The sequence below is a fragment of the Vanessa cardui genome, chromosome 12 (assembly GCF_905220365.1).
Source record: "Vanessa cardui chromosome 12, ilVanCard2.1, whole genome shotgun sequence".
NCBI lineage: Eukaryota > Metazoa > Arthropoda > Insecta > Lepidoptera > Nymphalidae > Vanessa > Vanessa cardui.
The window spans coordinates 14549024-14565333 of NC_061134.1; positions in this window are offsets into that span (position 1 = coordinate 14549024).

Here is a 16310-nt window from a genome sequence, read left to right on the forward strand (position 1 = left end):
TCTAAAAAATATGTAAAATATGCAATTATTTTTATTATTTTTTAGTGCATTTTTGTTGTTTGAAAATAGTGTTTTGTTTGAAGTCGGTTTTTCGTTTTGTTAAAATTTTATATATCCTTAAATTGTCATTTATAAAACACAGGGCATGACCCTAGGGCCCTTCATGGATGTGTGAGGTAGGTCCCTTGCGCGACGTTGATGTTGGTGTCGTCGATATTTCAAATGGCCCTTAGCTGGAAGAAGACTGGGATGCTGAGGAGTGCGACTGTATATTAATCAACTTTCATGGTAATCGAATAAACGACGCCCAATCGTTTCAAACAGATACTACATTAATTTTCATGTATAAGATGTAAAATGGCGGCGAGCCAACGCTGACAGATACGGAAACATCGTAACTAGCGAATAAATCTTACTAAATGCTTGCAAATCGCTCCGAATATCTTCCCATAAAATCTCGACAACAGATTGCCCTTACTGATTGTTTGTCATTTGAAGAAATCAATTGTATTGTGTATTGTCAAGTTTCTGGTTTCCGCAAAATCTTTATCCATTATGGAGCCGTTTCTCTTATTATTTAAATACTTTTAGCGTTGCCAATTTATAAATATACATCTTATATACAAAAACACTTAATAAATAAGTCGTTTTTCTGATAAAAATTGCATAGAAATAGCATTCGTTGATATTCAAGTATCTATACATATGTATCATGAAATTGGAGTCTGTTTGTTCCGGCTAATATCTGGAACGGCTGTACCGATTTTGACGGAACTTTCACTGACAGATAACTGATATAATAGGGAGTAACTAAGGCTACAATAATATTTCCTTTTTGTTAAATTCAAACGCGTACCAGGTCGCGGGCACAGCTAGTCGTAAATAATAATTCAATTCGTTTTGTCGCGTGTTTAGCCTTAATGGTTAAAGCTACACAGAAATCATGTAATACGGAAATGTTCTCCTTAAAATTATACAAAAAATATCCCATGACAGTCTATGTCTATATTTTATGGTTGACTCACAATAACACGTGTCACTCCCAATAGCTTAGTAGTTCGAAGCTTTCTGATTATATTTGTCTATTCCTACGTTTATAACACTCTCAATCATCCCAAATTACAAAAGTTAACAGTATTAACTATTCCATAAAAAAATCATAGAAATCCGTATAGAAACACCAAAGTTATACATGAAATACGCTAATAATAAAGCTATCGCACGTGAGTACTAAATCTATACTATTATATAAATCTCTAGAGTTTGTCTGTTCACTTATTTTTGTCGTAATTCGTCATGTGTTCTTTGACTGACTTATTTTTTACCATTTTTGAAATTTTATTGTGTCTGTATCTTTATCACAATTGGCATACAGGAAAAACATGTACTTGCGCAAATCATAGACTATCTTTACATACAAAAGTATATATAGATAGCCAAAAGGATGTGTTTGTATGTGTTTTATAGATAAACTCAGAAACTATTTGATCGATCATTATGAAAATTGGTATGTTTATCTATTGTTTTATGGAGAAAGTGATTATTTCATCCGTATCATTAAAAATAACCAACAGATGGCCTTTACGTGTATCACGATACACTTATATTCCGATTGACCGATAATTATAAAAATTAAAATCTATTCAAAAAGCATAACAACTAACTTAATTTCCGTCATATGCCAATAAACATAAAATAATCACAACAATAATAATTGTCATTTTAAAATGAGATAATTATTATAAATTACACATATTATGGGAAGAAGTGATTAGCTGTTTTGATTATGAGAAAGTAAACAATAATCATAATTGGTAAGTATACTCATAACTCCAATAAAATGAATTTTTAGTATAAAATGTAAACGTAAGACACATAACCAAAAAAAAAAAACAACTTATTTGTATAAATGGAAACCACCATGCCATTGAAGAAACAAAAGATCGGAATATCAACAATATATGCGTAGCGTCATCCAAAAGAGCTACGGAAACAACACACCAACAATAAATAAGAAGAAATACCTTTAGAAAGAAATAGAATCCAAATTTCTACTTTAAGAGCTGCCAAAACAGTTAGTCAACGAAATGATCAAGTTTCAGATCTTCTAACAAGCATCTTTATCAAGAGATACTGATAAACCTTACAAGCCCAATTACTGGATGATGAATGATTAAAAAGACTAAGTCAAGAACTAGAACCAATCTCAATAAATCAGCCTTCAATTACTATATAGGTTATGATAACAAGATGAATCCCGATGTGATCATTGGTTCAATGAATATAGTATGCCCATATTGTCACACTAAATAAACTGCTGGTTTCTGCTACTCCACTGGTAAAATGTATTTACCACAACTGGTTGAACCACCAGAACCTCTTCTTACCTACGTTACGGGAACTATTAAGGTGTCTAAATATTTCCTTCGGTATATTAGAAATTACAATTCATGCTTTTAAATGACATCTTTTGGAGTAACAAATATTTTACAATACAATAATTTTGCGTCTACGTTTAAAGTGTATCATATGATTGGTTCACTTCTTCAGTGAACCAGTATCTAAATAAAATCCCCAATTTCTGGACATTTATTTCAAGGACAACGTAGAAAAAGATTGATCTTCGATGCATGTTCAGTACCACAACTAATTGAAATCATCGCTAAATTTAGGATTATGCCTAAAACTGCTCTAGATAGTGAAACAACAAATGATTTAAAGTAATTATCAATGCAGATAGAACGCAGAGCATAAAAGGCGTATTAAAGCTTTCATAGCTCATGAAGTCACAGCTGTAATTGTCGGCACAGAAATTACAAAACGAGGTATTGTTATCACTAAGCGAAACAAAAACAATCAAGGTGTCGCTAAAAAATATCAATCGTATGACAATTATTACGATTATGCAATTATGATTATGCGAGCAGAAGATGGATATGATATAATCTCGGACTGTATCAAAATAATCTCACGACTGGCTCTGTGACATCAAAGAGTTTGATTTTTATGCGTATCTCACTAACCTAACCTAACCGTATTCTGAAGTATCGTCAACTGTTTTAACAATTCATTGTTGACATGTACGCTATGGTCGAGAACGAACGATTAAACTACATTCGATGCAATCAATCAAATCTTCGAGCCATTTTAGGGTACATTTATTTACGAGATACACACAGATTACAAGGTTGTAAATGTAATAACATCGATATTTGATAGAACCGGATAATAGAGGACGTTTTTGGTATGATACAAACTTTTCTAGACTATAGAAATTTAATTAAAATTTTCATCGTAAAAACTTTACATCGAGATTACACCAACAAAAACATTCTCATAAATCATATCTGTTTCCGGATTCAAAAAAAAGAAGATATGATCTTGATAAATAAGTTTATGGGTGTTATGACCAATCTGCAGCCTATCAAGAACATCATTGACGAATATTAAATGAAATAATTTTAAGTATTTGATTAGATCTCGCATATTTCTTGATTATTTGTACATTCTATCAGTAATTAATTACAAAATGAAAAATTAAAAAAATATTTTTCTACGACTAATGCCAGCGAAGCGGGAGGGTATAGCTAGTTTTGAATAAATTTAAAGAGACTGTTTTAAAAAGTGTTTCGAAAATGTTCTTGTATATTATATTGATTTCATATATTAAAAGTGTGAGTTAAAATAATATTTTAAACAGTTAGAGATGTGTGAAAACGGTAAGAGGAAGAGTTTGATTTCCATATTTGAATTGAACTCGGAATCGAACGCAAGTTTTCTTTTGTGTGGGCGAACAAATGCAACTCGGTCGAAGCGTCGAGTGAAATAAAATGTTCATAGTTAGTTGTTCGCAGTAGAATTTACTCGTAACATTCACAGTCGGTAGCTTACATTTTATTAAACAAGGTAAAATGTCGATTCAAATGCTAGTCGATGTGAATGGGTTTACTAGTACTTAAATTATGTATTAAGGAGAATCGGAAAACATTTAATTTTATGATGTTTGTAAAATATTTTATGCTGTTTGTTTTATATTTAATTATATAAATAAGTAGTATGTTTTTTCTTGTATTTAGTAAATATACAAAAATATGTATAATATACAAAAACATCGCTTTCGAATCTATCTTCTAAATAAAACCGCATCAAAATCGATTACGTAATTTTAAAGATTTAAGCATAGGTAAGCGACTTTATCTTACACTATGTAATGATTATTTTAATATTTGTCACAGTCATTTTCATTTTCACTTTATGACAAAGTATGTATGTAAATCCAACATGCAAGGAGAATTAAATGCAATTGATCATTTCTTGTGAGTGGTTAATTAAGATAATACAAAATGTAGTCAACACCGTGTGCTTCGGCCAACTGCCTAGTATACCTATATCATAATTGGTTACATCGCATTCGGCGATATTTTTATTTGTATGTATTTGAATGGATAGTTTTATATTGGAGTCGATATGTGGCCCTGGTGGCGATTGGGCATCTTATTTCACTCGTACAAACCCAACCCAGCTCGCAGATCTATATTCAATTTAACTAAAAGCCTGAAACCATTATTCCTAGCTGCGTAATACATAAAGTAAAAACCCATTTCGGTTCGAAATGAATTCCATTAATAATTTCGTGGTTACCCGAAACCTTAATTAAAAATGGCGTCAGCAGATGAATCAAATACTTTTCTTTCATTTGCGGTCACTCAATGCTTTCATTTCTATCCAACGGTATTATTATAATTAAAGTTTTATATCCACACGCTTCTCTGATATTAACGAATCAATTAGTTTTCGCTTTGCTCTGGTTTTATCGTATTTATATATTTAAATGTATGGATGAGTTTAGAAATTCCTTTTTTAAAGTACACGCTCAAAAAAATAAAGTACAAATATATAATAAAACGTTGATAGTCTAGATAGAAATAGGAATTAAATAAGGAATAAGGGTATCCACCGTCTACAAATTAGATTACATTAATTTATGTGTATTGTAAAACACGATTTTGATATAAAAATTTTTCGTCGATTCAAATACTTTTGTGTACTTACCTGGGATTCTCTGAGACTCTGCAGTTCTTCTTAAATATCCTGACATCTCAACATTTTTCTGTAACGCTTTTTAAATATGTAGAGTAATAACATTAGATATTTAAACCATTCACATTCGAAACATTCACAAAATACATTTAAAATGTATTGTTCTTCTCGTGTAGCTGATGGGAAAACAATTTGGAGTTATTGATTATATGCTTTCCTTCGAACACTGTTACAGTACGACACAACTTAGACGTAGCATCAGCAAATTAATTAAAACCGATTACTGCCGATTTAAACAACCAATACAAATAGCTCACTATCGCGTCATTCGCCGACGTTTCATCGCGAGAAAGAAAGTGCATGTAAAACGACGTGTCAAATTGACGAATATATTAGGTCATATGATAGTACAAGTTATTACGATTGTGTAAAGTTCATATTCATATAAAAAATAAATATTGATAATTTGAGATAGCGTACTTAATTCGAATGAGATAGGTTTTAATTTTGTCGATGCTACATCTTTTTTTTTTTTTTTTTTTTTTTTCTCGCTGGAAAATCGCTTTACGCGCTTCCCCCACGTGATGGAAAGTGGGGGGGTGTGTGGGACTCCCCGGAGCCCTGAACGCCGAGTACGCCCAAGCACACCGGGTTTACCCACTAAAAAACCAGCGGTACCCTCTCCGTCTTACGGCGGACGCCACGGGATCGCTTACGCATGCTACCGTGACGCCCTGACGGTCGGCCCGTCTATACGGGCCTCCAACAGCTAGGGGGGATTCCCAGGGTACTGGGACGCCCCCTGGTCCCTACGGCGCCTATTGAGGCACAGGGAGAAGGTGCGCGTAGCGCCTTTTCCTTCTCCCCGGTCGTCTTCTGCGGAGCGAGTCAGCGGCGGCATTCTTTTCCCGCTCCCGCTCCGCTGCTTCCTTCTGCGACATGACACTTTCGCAGAAAGAGCGCATCTCCGACCAGCACATCTCGCTACCGAGCATGGCGTTGATAACGCTCGACAGCGAGAGGTCTCCGCCCATACTCGCCGTAAGGGTGTGCCTCTGGGGCCCCCACGCAGCACACTCGTACAGGGTGTGGTACGCCGTGTCCACTGGCGCACCACACTCGTGGCAGGAGGGTGACTCCTCCCGCCGCGCTATCCCGTGCAGGTACTTACCGAAGCACCCGTGTCCGGTAAGTACCTTCGTCATTCTGTACGACAGTGTGCCGTGCTTCCTCTCGACCCAGCGACTCAAGTGGGGACGGATCGCCTCCACTGTCGCTAGGCCCGCCGAGGGAGACCCCAGATCCTCCTGCCATCGGGCGATCAGGGCTTGCTGGGCTAGAGCCCTGATCCGCCCGACCTCCGCCGACCCCGGACGGTCGCCGCGGTCCCTCGCCTCGACCCGGAACCGGTACACTTCCGCGAGCACCTCCGCCTGGAGCTCCCAGGGCGGATCGCCCGCGAGAAGTGTCGCCGCAGTCCACGACACCGTACGGTACCCTCTGATGCCTCTCACCGCTATGACCCTCTGCGGCTTTCGCAGCAGGGCCCGATTTTTAGCGGTGAGGGCGTCTATCCAGATCGGGGCACCGTACAGCGCCATCGACCTCACTACGCCGGAATAAAGACGCCGGCATAGCGACCCCGGCCCCCCCACATTCGGAAGGAGGCGACCAAGAGCGGCGGCGGCGTTGATGAGCCTCGGGCCGAGATGAACAAAATGCTGCCCGAAGCTCCATCGTCCGTCCAGGATCAGGCCCAGATACTTCATCTGGGCCTGCACTTTGATCACCGTCCCCTGGACGGTGATACTCGCCCCTCGTGGGGGTCCTTTCCGTGGACCGTGGAAGAGGAGGGCCTCTGTTTTTGATATGGAGACCCTCAAGCCCAGCATTCCCATGCGGTCCACGGTGAGAGCCGTTCCGACTTCGGCAAGGCGAGCCGCCTCCCGGAAGTCCCGTCCAATCGCCGTGACGAGAGTGTCGTCAGCATAACACAACACCCCCATCCCGGGAAGGACGGGAGCCCGCAGGAGCCAGTCGAAACCGACGTTCCACAGAATTGGGCCGAGGACCGACCCCTGTGGAACGCCGCAACCCACTCGATGCCGAACGATCCTCCCATCGACCCCCGCCCAGAGGACCTCCCTGTCCTGGAGGTACGCCTCCAGCAGTCTCCTCAGATAGGTCGGCACCCCATGGTAATCGATGCTACATCTAAGTTGTGTCGTACTGTACCAAAGTATTGCTTGTCAATCAAGTAATACGTACAAGTTTCAGGAATTAGAAACTGAAATGAACTTCTGGAATTTAATAGCGCAGACGACGCTTTGAAAGCGTTATTGATTAACATATTTTGCCTCTGCGGATTATTTTCCCAGTAACAGGGGATTACATCTAGACAGGGATTCTTGCTACTTAAAAAATAAATATATTTACGTTTTCGAAATATACAAAATGATTTTACGTATTTTCTTACATTTAAAAAAAGTGAAATATCGATATCCAACCATAACTGTAATGTATTCGAGTAATAAGACGATGAGGGTGAAACTTCCAAATAATATATGATATTTAACATAAACATGTTTTGTGAAAATAATAATTCTATAATCTCCCTGAATCCCTTTCACCAGCTCCATTTCTTAAGATACTTATTTCCGGCTGTTGGAAAATTTGTGACAGTCAATAAGCAAGCGAAATATTTCTATATTGACTGTTGCTTTTCGTTGAAATTACAAACTAAATAACTTTTCTATAAGTTGAAAAGAATCTATTGCTTTACATGCCATTCATTTTTTCAAACCTACCCTGCAATTTTAATCCTTTAAAAGTTCGTAAAGTTTTTAAATGTTGAAAAAGAATAACTAGTGAATTTCTTGTCGGTTCTTCTCGGTAGAATCTTCTTCCCGAACCGGTGGCAGCTTCACTCTATATCAACTATATTAACTTTTAATGACGATTCAAAAGTCCTTGTAAAAGCCTACTTGAATAAGGTATTATTTATTTTTATCAAATTAAGCATAATTTTTATTTGCGCGCAAATTTTCGATGGCATTAAAATTTCCAACAGTATTTCCTCAACCGACTCGCCCTCTGCGACACTGCTCTTTATATATTAACTGTTGCTTTGTACTCAAACCACGTACAGACCAGTGAATGAAGTAAATGGATTTTCGTCGTCCGGTCCTTTAGTGAGAAAACAACAGAGAATTGTAACATTTTTATCTCGAATCGTGACCGGATCTAATAGAATTTGGTTTTGGTGTTAACAGTCAGTTTAAATAAATTATATTTTTCTTTATTAAATTCTACGATGATAACATAAATCAATTAGATTTATACTATGATATACTATTGTATGCAAGTGTGTGTAAACGGGGATACATTATATATTATATTACATATGTCACCGTAACATTACAAACATCGTTAGATTACAATCGATTTCGTGAGATTTTAAACTGTCGAAATATTGTGAACTGTGAAATATGATTGCAATTTAGATTATAGAACCGTAATATACTGTTCACAAATTAACGTATAGATTTCGGTAGATTATAAACTATCGAAGTAAATTTGGTTAAATTATAAAAACTCTAACCTTACCTAAATATTATGAACTATCGAAATTATATGTGATTATTGAAAGTTTTATAAACGTTTACAATCTTTTGACAGTTTACAATTATTTGTGATAGATAATAATCTAAAGTTTCTTACAATTTATGGTGACATGTATAATTAAAATAAGCAAGCGAGTTGACCGAAGGTTCAGGCATAGGATCATCTTCATCTGATCTCAAATCTGAAGCCTTACATGCAAGTCAAAACAAAACTAGCTGCGGTCGCGTAATAATATAAGTTGCTTTGTTTAGATATATTCAAGACGTGTACAAACTTGTGAATGAATTCAGAGCCGCGAGGAAAACTCGTATTTCACCGAGGTGGAAAAGTACTCACCCCTATTCTGGTCTGAACGAGGGTGAATGTAGTAAATATAACCCTTTGTTTAGGACGCGGGAAGTAAGCGGAAGTCGTGTTTCTGAAGGTGATAGGAACCATGACCTTATGTTTCACTGTTATATACAGTGTTTTTAATTGTTTACTGTAACAAATTCTCTTACACGGTGGTAGGATTTCATGCAAGTATGTCTTGGTACCATCCAATCATCGTCATTATATGAACACTTTGTATTGTTGTATTTTAATATATTCGTTCCCAAGAGTTGTGTGGTCATGAATAATTAATATTTCTATACAACAACAAAAACAACAGCCTGTAATTTTCCCACTTCTGGGCCATGATCTCCTCTGCCTTTGAAGAAAAGGATTGGAACATCCACTACGCTGTTCCAATGCGGGTTGGTGGAATACATATGTGGCAGAATTTTTACGAAATTACCACCATTACGAGTTACCATTACGAAAACCCATGCAAGTTTCCTCACGATGTTTTCCTTCACGAGATGAATTATAAACAAAAATTAAGCACATAATATTCAGTGTTTATCTGGTTTTGAACCAGCAATCATCGGTTATGATGCATGCGTTCTAACCACTGGACTATCTCGGCTCTTTATCGGCTCGGCTTTTTATATTTCTATAGAATTTCTGTGGTGAATACGTGCTCCATTTACCCGTTCTCCTACCTATATAATTTGAAAAACAAACTTTCCACCAGCGTCGTCTTGACACGGTAAGAATAAGTCTAACTCCATAATATTTTATAACACGAGCTCAACGAGGCACTCAATTTTTATACTTCTTCGTGATCGGGATGTTTACAATTCATATTATTACCCGTTTCGTGCTATTTCATATTATTACCTGAACTCTTGCGTATTTACATTACGTTTTAATCTCGTATTTAATCAACTAATTATGAATTTCACCGGAAAATGAGGTCGTATCGAGTGAAATAAACTCTTTTTCATTGAAAATATCCGCGTTTCGAGTTAAGAGCTCCGGTATTTTATTTCGTAATTTAATGAACGCTAAGCTGGCATAACGGGGTAACTGATATAATAATTACAAAGTTTTGTTTATTATCGGCGCCGGTATGTTTTGTGTTTGACTAGAAGTCGCCCGCGGCTTCGCTTGCATTTCAGGGTGTTGGTTGTCATGTGTCAGGCAAAAAGTACCTTCTTGGAGTTCAAGTTTGCTTCGTACCAAATTTCATCAATTTCGGTTTAGCGGTTTGGTCCTAAAAGAGCAATAGACAGACAGACAGAGATACTTTAACATTACTAATAAGAATGTAGATTTTCATCCCGTATGAAGAAATTGGCGCTGTAAGAGATGTCATAAACAGGTTTTGACATCGTAACATCCTTTGCAGCTATGTTCTGTATGCCCACCCTAATAATGGCTCACTCATTCTTCAAACTGAAAACCAAAAATACATAGTAGATGTTTGTATTTGTTTGTTTCAGATTTAAACTCAGGCCCTAAAGATCTAAAGCCTCACGAGCAAACTATTAGACCTACGATAGTCAATTTATACAACAACCTATTACCATTATCAGTAACAGATTATCTGGAATAATATCGAGTGGATCACAAACATTGTAAATATAGGAAATTGCTTTGGGAATTGAGAACGTTAAGAGATTAAAAGTTAGATCAATGTTTGCCAATGAATACACACATAAGTTAAACGCTTGCTTTTATCAAAGGACGCTCGACTTATTAGTAACGCTTATGATTTAAATACATATTACCGTGTGCAAATATTCATTTATTAAAGAAATTATGACTACACCCTTTTTTCCGTTTAGTTATTAATGAACTATTTTCCAGATTTCCAAAACTATTCAGATAAGATTAATACAGTTATTTAATACGGGATATTTAACACGATTTTATGAGCCCTCGTGAACGAGTCCTTTTGACGACATCCATGGTCGAGTGCCGTGTACACCGGTTTTCATGGTTTCGATTCCCGGCTGAGTCGATGTAGTTTGTCATTAGTTTTCTATGTTGTCTTGAGTCTGGGTGTTTGTAGTACCGTCGTTACTTCTGATTCCATAACACATGTGCTTTAGCTACTTACATTGGGATCAGAGTAATGTATGCGATGTTGTCTCATATTTATTATTTATTTAACAAGACATTCGTAGATAATATCTAAACATCGAGCTCCACTAGCTAAAATAGAAAAACATGGTAAATATCCCGTATTTAATAACTGCAATAATAAATTTAAAAAAAACTATGTTAATTTAAAATTATAAGGATTAATATATTTGCACCACTCGGCCATTTCGGCTTTGCTTTTGTTGCTGATATTTGAGCTGAGGAAAAATAGTACAACGAAACCGGTGCAGTTCATGAATACATATTGCTCGTACAACTAGTTTCAGTGCAGTTGTTTCATTGTGAGCAACTCCCATTCGATCTACAAAAACTAAATTTATGGAAGAATAAAGGCAGAATGGCGCTGTTTCCACATGAATCTTCATTGGGAATTGTTGGTTCAAATCAAACCACAAATGGACATTTATTCGTGTAAAAGTATGTAACCAATTACACATACGACCGTATTGTCTTTTTTCTCTGGAAATCTGTTGGGAATGCAAATCAGCTACGACTGGAAAGTTGGACTGGAAAAAATCTGCCGCTGAAAATATGCTCAACTTTTCTGGCCACGAGTGTGTAAACTCTACCAACTTCGTAAAGCAAATGCTACTAAAGTTTTTTGACAGAAAAAGTCAATACCATATATTGGTAGCGCTTTGGACAAACCCGGCTAGGAAGGTCCCATCACCTAATAACAGTATCTACGGCCAAATAGCAATAAATAATAGTATCGTATTTTTTTTAAGGCTGACTGAGCTAGCATAACTGCAGCTACAAGTAAAAAAATATTACTCCTCAAAGTATAATTATATATGGGCAGTGACCTTACCATAAAGTGGCTTATTTGTCTGTCCGCTTAACTAAATGACATATAAAGTCAACTCGGGCCTTAATTCAGCATATTGGCTTCATCAGCTACAAAGATTAAATATATCTTTTTGATAATACATTTTAGTCTTGAAAATCTAAAGAGGATTAATTACTCAAGGATCTAGTGTTTCCTGTTTCTGACAAGATCGCTACACTACCTCGTTCACGTTCGATATATGCAATATTATAATTTAATATTTTATCCCTGAAACAATATTGGAAGCATTCAATAGAGGGTTCGGAATATAAAGCCGGTTATTGTCTCAGCATCTCATCTCCGAATCGACAATTTCGTTTAGTTTGTTACAGGTTGTCAGTTGACGGATATTACATTGATTTATCTAGTTTCAAAAATCAATAACGCTGATCAGACAATACTTTTCTCCACATATAAATCTCCTTCTGACGTCACTGCTTCACATTCCCTTTTAAGGAACAACCGTACGGCCATTCGTTGTTTCACGTATGTCAATACAGAGACTCACAATATTTCAGTGTTACAAGTGAGACAATATTATGTTACAACCCGAAATAAATAAATCTCAAGATTTAGAAAAAAACATTCTCAACAATTTGTAAATTAGTTGCGTTAACATAAATTTGAGTGAATATTGTTTATCATTTAATATTTATTAATGATAATATGTAGGATTATGTGTAATAAACATACATATAACTAGAAGGCCAAAATTTTACACCCTTGACGTAAGTTTATTGAAAAAGTCCAGCAAAAATACACATCCTGCCGTTAACATATTTATAAACAGCTGGGCAATAAATCGTCTAACAAAACGACTATACGACACTAGACATAAATAAGAGTTATTCGTTACAAATAATAAATAAATAGTCTCAATATATAAAGTAAATATTTTCATAATTTGCTTCAGATTTTAATGTAGTATAAATTCTTTTTTAATACATCTGATGAGACGTAGCCAACAGTAACAGTTTGCGTTTAGATATCTGTACCTATCTATATGTCAATTGTGCGAATATAATGTCAACATTGTAATATTAATATTTAATGACGTTTAATATCAAATCTATTTTATTACTTGATTACAACTTTATAACAATTTAAAAATGGCTGAAAATCTACCGCTAATACCAGAAAAAGAGTAAGTGAATATGATGTCTTCATTATAAGCATATTATGAACTTACAATATTTATGAAATATAACATAAACAGATGTTACATATATTTCAAATGAGATACATTTCCCTCCGGTTCGAAGCACTCAGAGAATAAAATACCAACGTCATAAAATATTCAAATGCGAGATCGGTTCAAATAACTACACAGGTGCTGCGCATCACTCAGTGCGTGATGTATTACTAAGTCACAATATGTTTGCAAACTATAATACAATAGTAGTCGCCCGTGGCTTCGCTTGCGTTTTAAAGTGTGGGTTGTCATGCGTCAGGGAAAAAAGAAGCCTATGTCCCTTCTTGGAGTTCAATTTTTTCAGTTTTTTGTTTTTCATACCAAATTTTATCACATTCGGTTTAGCGGTTTGGTCGTGAAGGAGCAACAGACAGACAGAGATACTTTCACATTTCATCATCATCATCATCATCAGCCTATTTGTCCACTGCTGGACATAGGCCTTTCCCAGTGCACGCCACTGTGGTCTTTCTCCGGCTACTCGCATCCAGCTCCTGCCTGCCGCCTTGCGTATATCGTCACTCCACCGTGCCTGAGGATACCTGCCTTTCACATTTATAATATCAATATAGATATAATCACTATACTGGAAGATAATATCAGCAAGATTAATTTTCATTGCATAAATAAAAGATTAGTGAGTAAACTTACAACTCAACGTTAGCGTAACTCCGCAAATTGGAATTTTCCTTCCTGGAGCAAGATTATAGTTTCTATCCCAAGACTGCAAATATTATAATTAGTCTATTAATATATTTATATGTTATGCAACAAATATTGACTCATAAGGTTTATTATACTATACAAGAGTAAATAGACGATTAATTCATATGACAATTGGAAAAGAACCTTATTTTAAAAAAAAGTTAATTTGCCTTACCTTTGACTAAAACAGTAACTACTAAGTTTTCTGTAGGTTATAGTCGATATCTACATTTGGTGTCGAAGGTAACTCTAAATTATAATTTAATCTTGTATCTTCACGATTCAAAAATTTTCATACGTGAATAAATAATATTTAGATTTTTCTTTTAAACACAAAACAAACAATTACTTTCTGAACCGCTGGTCATGGTCCAGATAACTTTTTTATTTAATAAAGATATTCATTGAAAATTGAAGTTGGAACTATGAAATAGCAAAAATACTCAAAGGAGTTTCGGGCTTGATTTTTATTAAGACGAAAACTGATTTATTGAAAAAAAAAAACTTATTCTGAGAAATGATTACACCTGCAAATTTTAAATTAATAACACAAATGTTTGCATGAAGCACGAGCCGACATGGCCCAGTGGTTAAAACCCGTGCATCTTAACCAATGATTGGGTGACCTGAGTTCAAACCCAGGTAGGCACCACTGAATATTCACGTTCTTAATTTGTGTTTATAATTCATCTCGTGCTTGGGGGTGAAGGAAAACATGGTGAGGAAACCTGCATGTGTCTAATTTCATAGAAATTCTGCCACATGTGTATTCTACCAACCAGAATTGGAACAGTATGGTAGAATATGTTCCAAAACCTTCGCCACAAAGGAAGCCTTAGTCCAGCAGTGCGAAATTTACAGGCTGCTGTTTTTTGTTGTATTAAATCAAACTTCTGTAAATATAATTATCTGTATTTGTAAAAAGTGGGGCAGTCTGTGCAGACGTCAGGTTAGTGCTGCGCGAAGTCTTCCGAGATCTGGACTACGTGACACCTCTCACCAATACATCGTTTAAAGGAAAAAACAACAAAGAAGTGAAAATCGAAATCGAAACAACGACAGACAGTCACTCGGTATTTCGCTTCTCGTAATCCTAGTTAGCAACTAGAAAGAGTCACACTTACAGTAAAACTTTCATATTGAATGAAAAATCACATAACACGTACACCCTTACATACTCAGGTATTGTTTGTATAAACAATTGTCACCAGAGAAATCAAAGCCACGTTGTTACCTCAGAATCTTTTTAAATTAAATCATCGTCAATATTCAAAATTAAAAATATATTTTATTATATCGATTTTTGGACTTTAACTTTGAGAAGTAAGTGGATTATGAATGTAGATATAGTAAACAATAAGCGCATCAAATATATCAATCATGGCATACAAACTGGCGATGTAAATGTCAATCTTAAGTGTCAATATTCCCATTTTCATTCAGATTCCAGACATCTCTCCGGAATTTAAGAAGCTGTATCAGCAAGAAGTGAAGTTACGAAAAGAATATGTCAAACGACTTGCAAGGGACGCTCTTCCAAACATATACAGGCTGCATTCCCCCGTACCCTCGAAGGAGACATGGAAACAAGAAGCTGGGCTTATAGGAAGGCACGATTTGAAGCCTTCTCTTGAACAGAGTGCTAATTGTAATATGTGTTTGTGTTTTATAGATAGGCGGGAACCACCGAAGTTACATATATTTTATTCCGATACTAAAATGTTGTTGATATTGATTTAAAGTGTGTATTATTTATAATTAAAATACGGTCCAATACCAAAATGATAATCTGATATTTCATAATCGCGTTGTATTTATAAGATCAGTGTATGAGGTCAAATTGTAAGGTCGGAGTATAATGTGACAAATAAAAACACCAAGTACGGAAAATGCCACGTTTTAAGTTTTCATCATGTGTTGATGACGAACTTTTTAATGTCAAACTTACTTAAATAACATGTTAACCTATGCTGTGTTAATGACATGTGAATAATGGAAAACGATTTAAGCAGAAAGTTTAAACTATATAAATGAATTTTCTTTATACGCTTTGAGTCAATACTTGACTCAAGAGTGAATCTTTTTCTTTGATGATTATTATTCACTAGCGGCCCGTCCCACCTTCGCTCAGGTGGACTAAGATTTTTTACACCTTGGGTTACGTTACTTAAGTTTAAGTAAGGATTCCTTATCTTTTCTAGCAATAAGTATAGCCTATGTTACTTGTGGTGGACTAATGTAGCTTTCGAATGGTGAAATATTCTTTCAATCAGTTTTTGTGCCTATTATTTACAAACAAACAAACTTTTCGTCTTTATAATAATAGACTTTATATTATTATTATATAGAAGAACCCTTAAACTTATCAATATATGTAAGCGATATCATATAATTAAATATAGCATAGAATATAATAAATCACCTTGATCATCCACATCAGAATTTCAG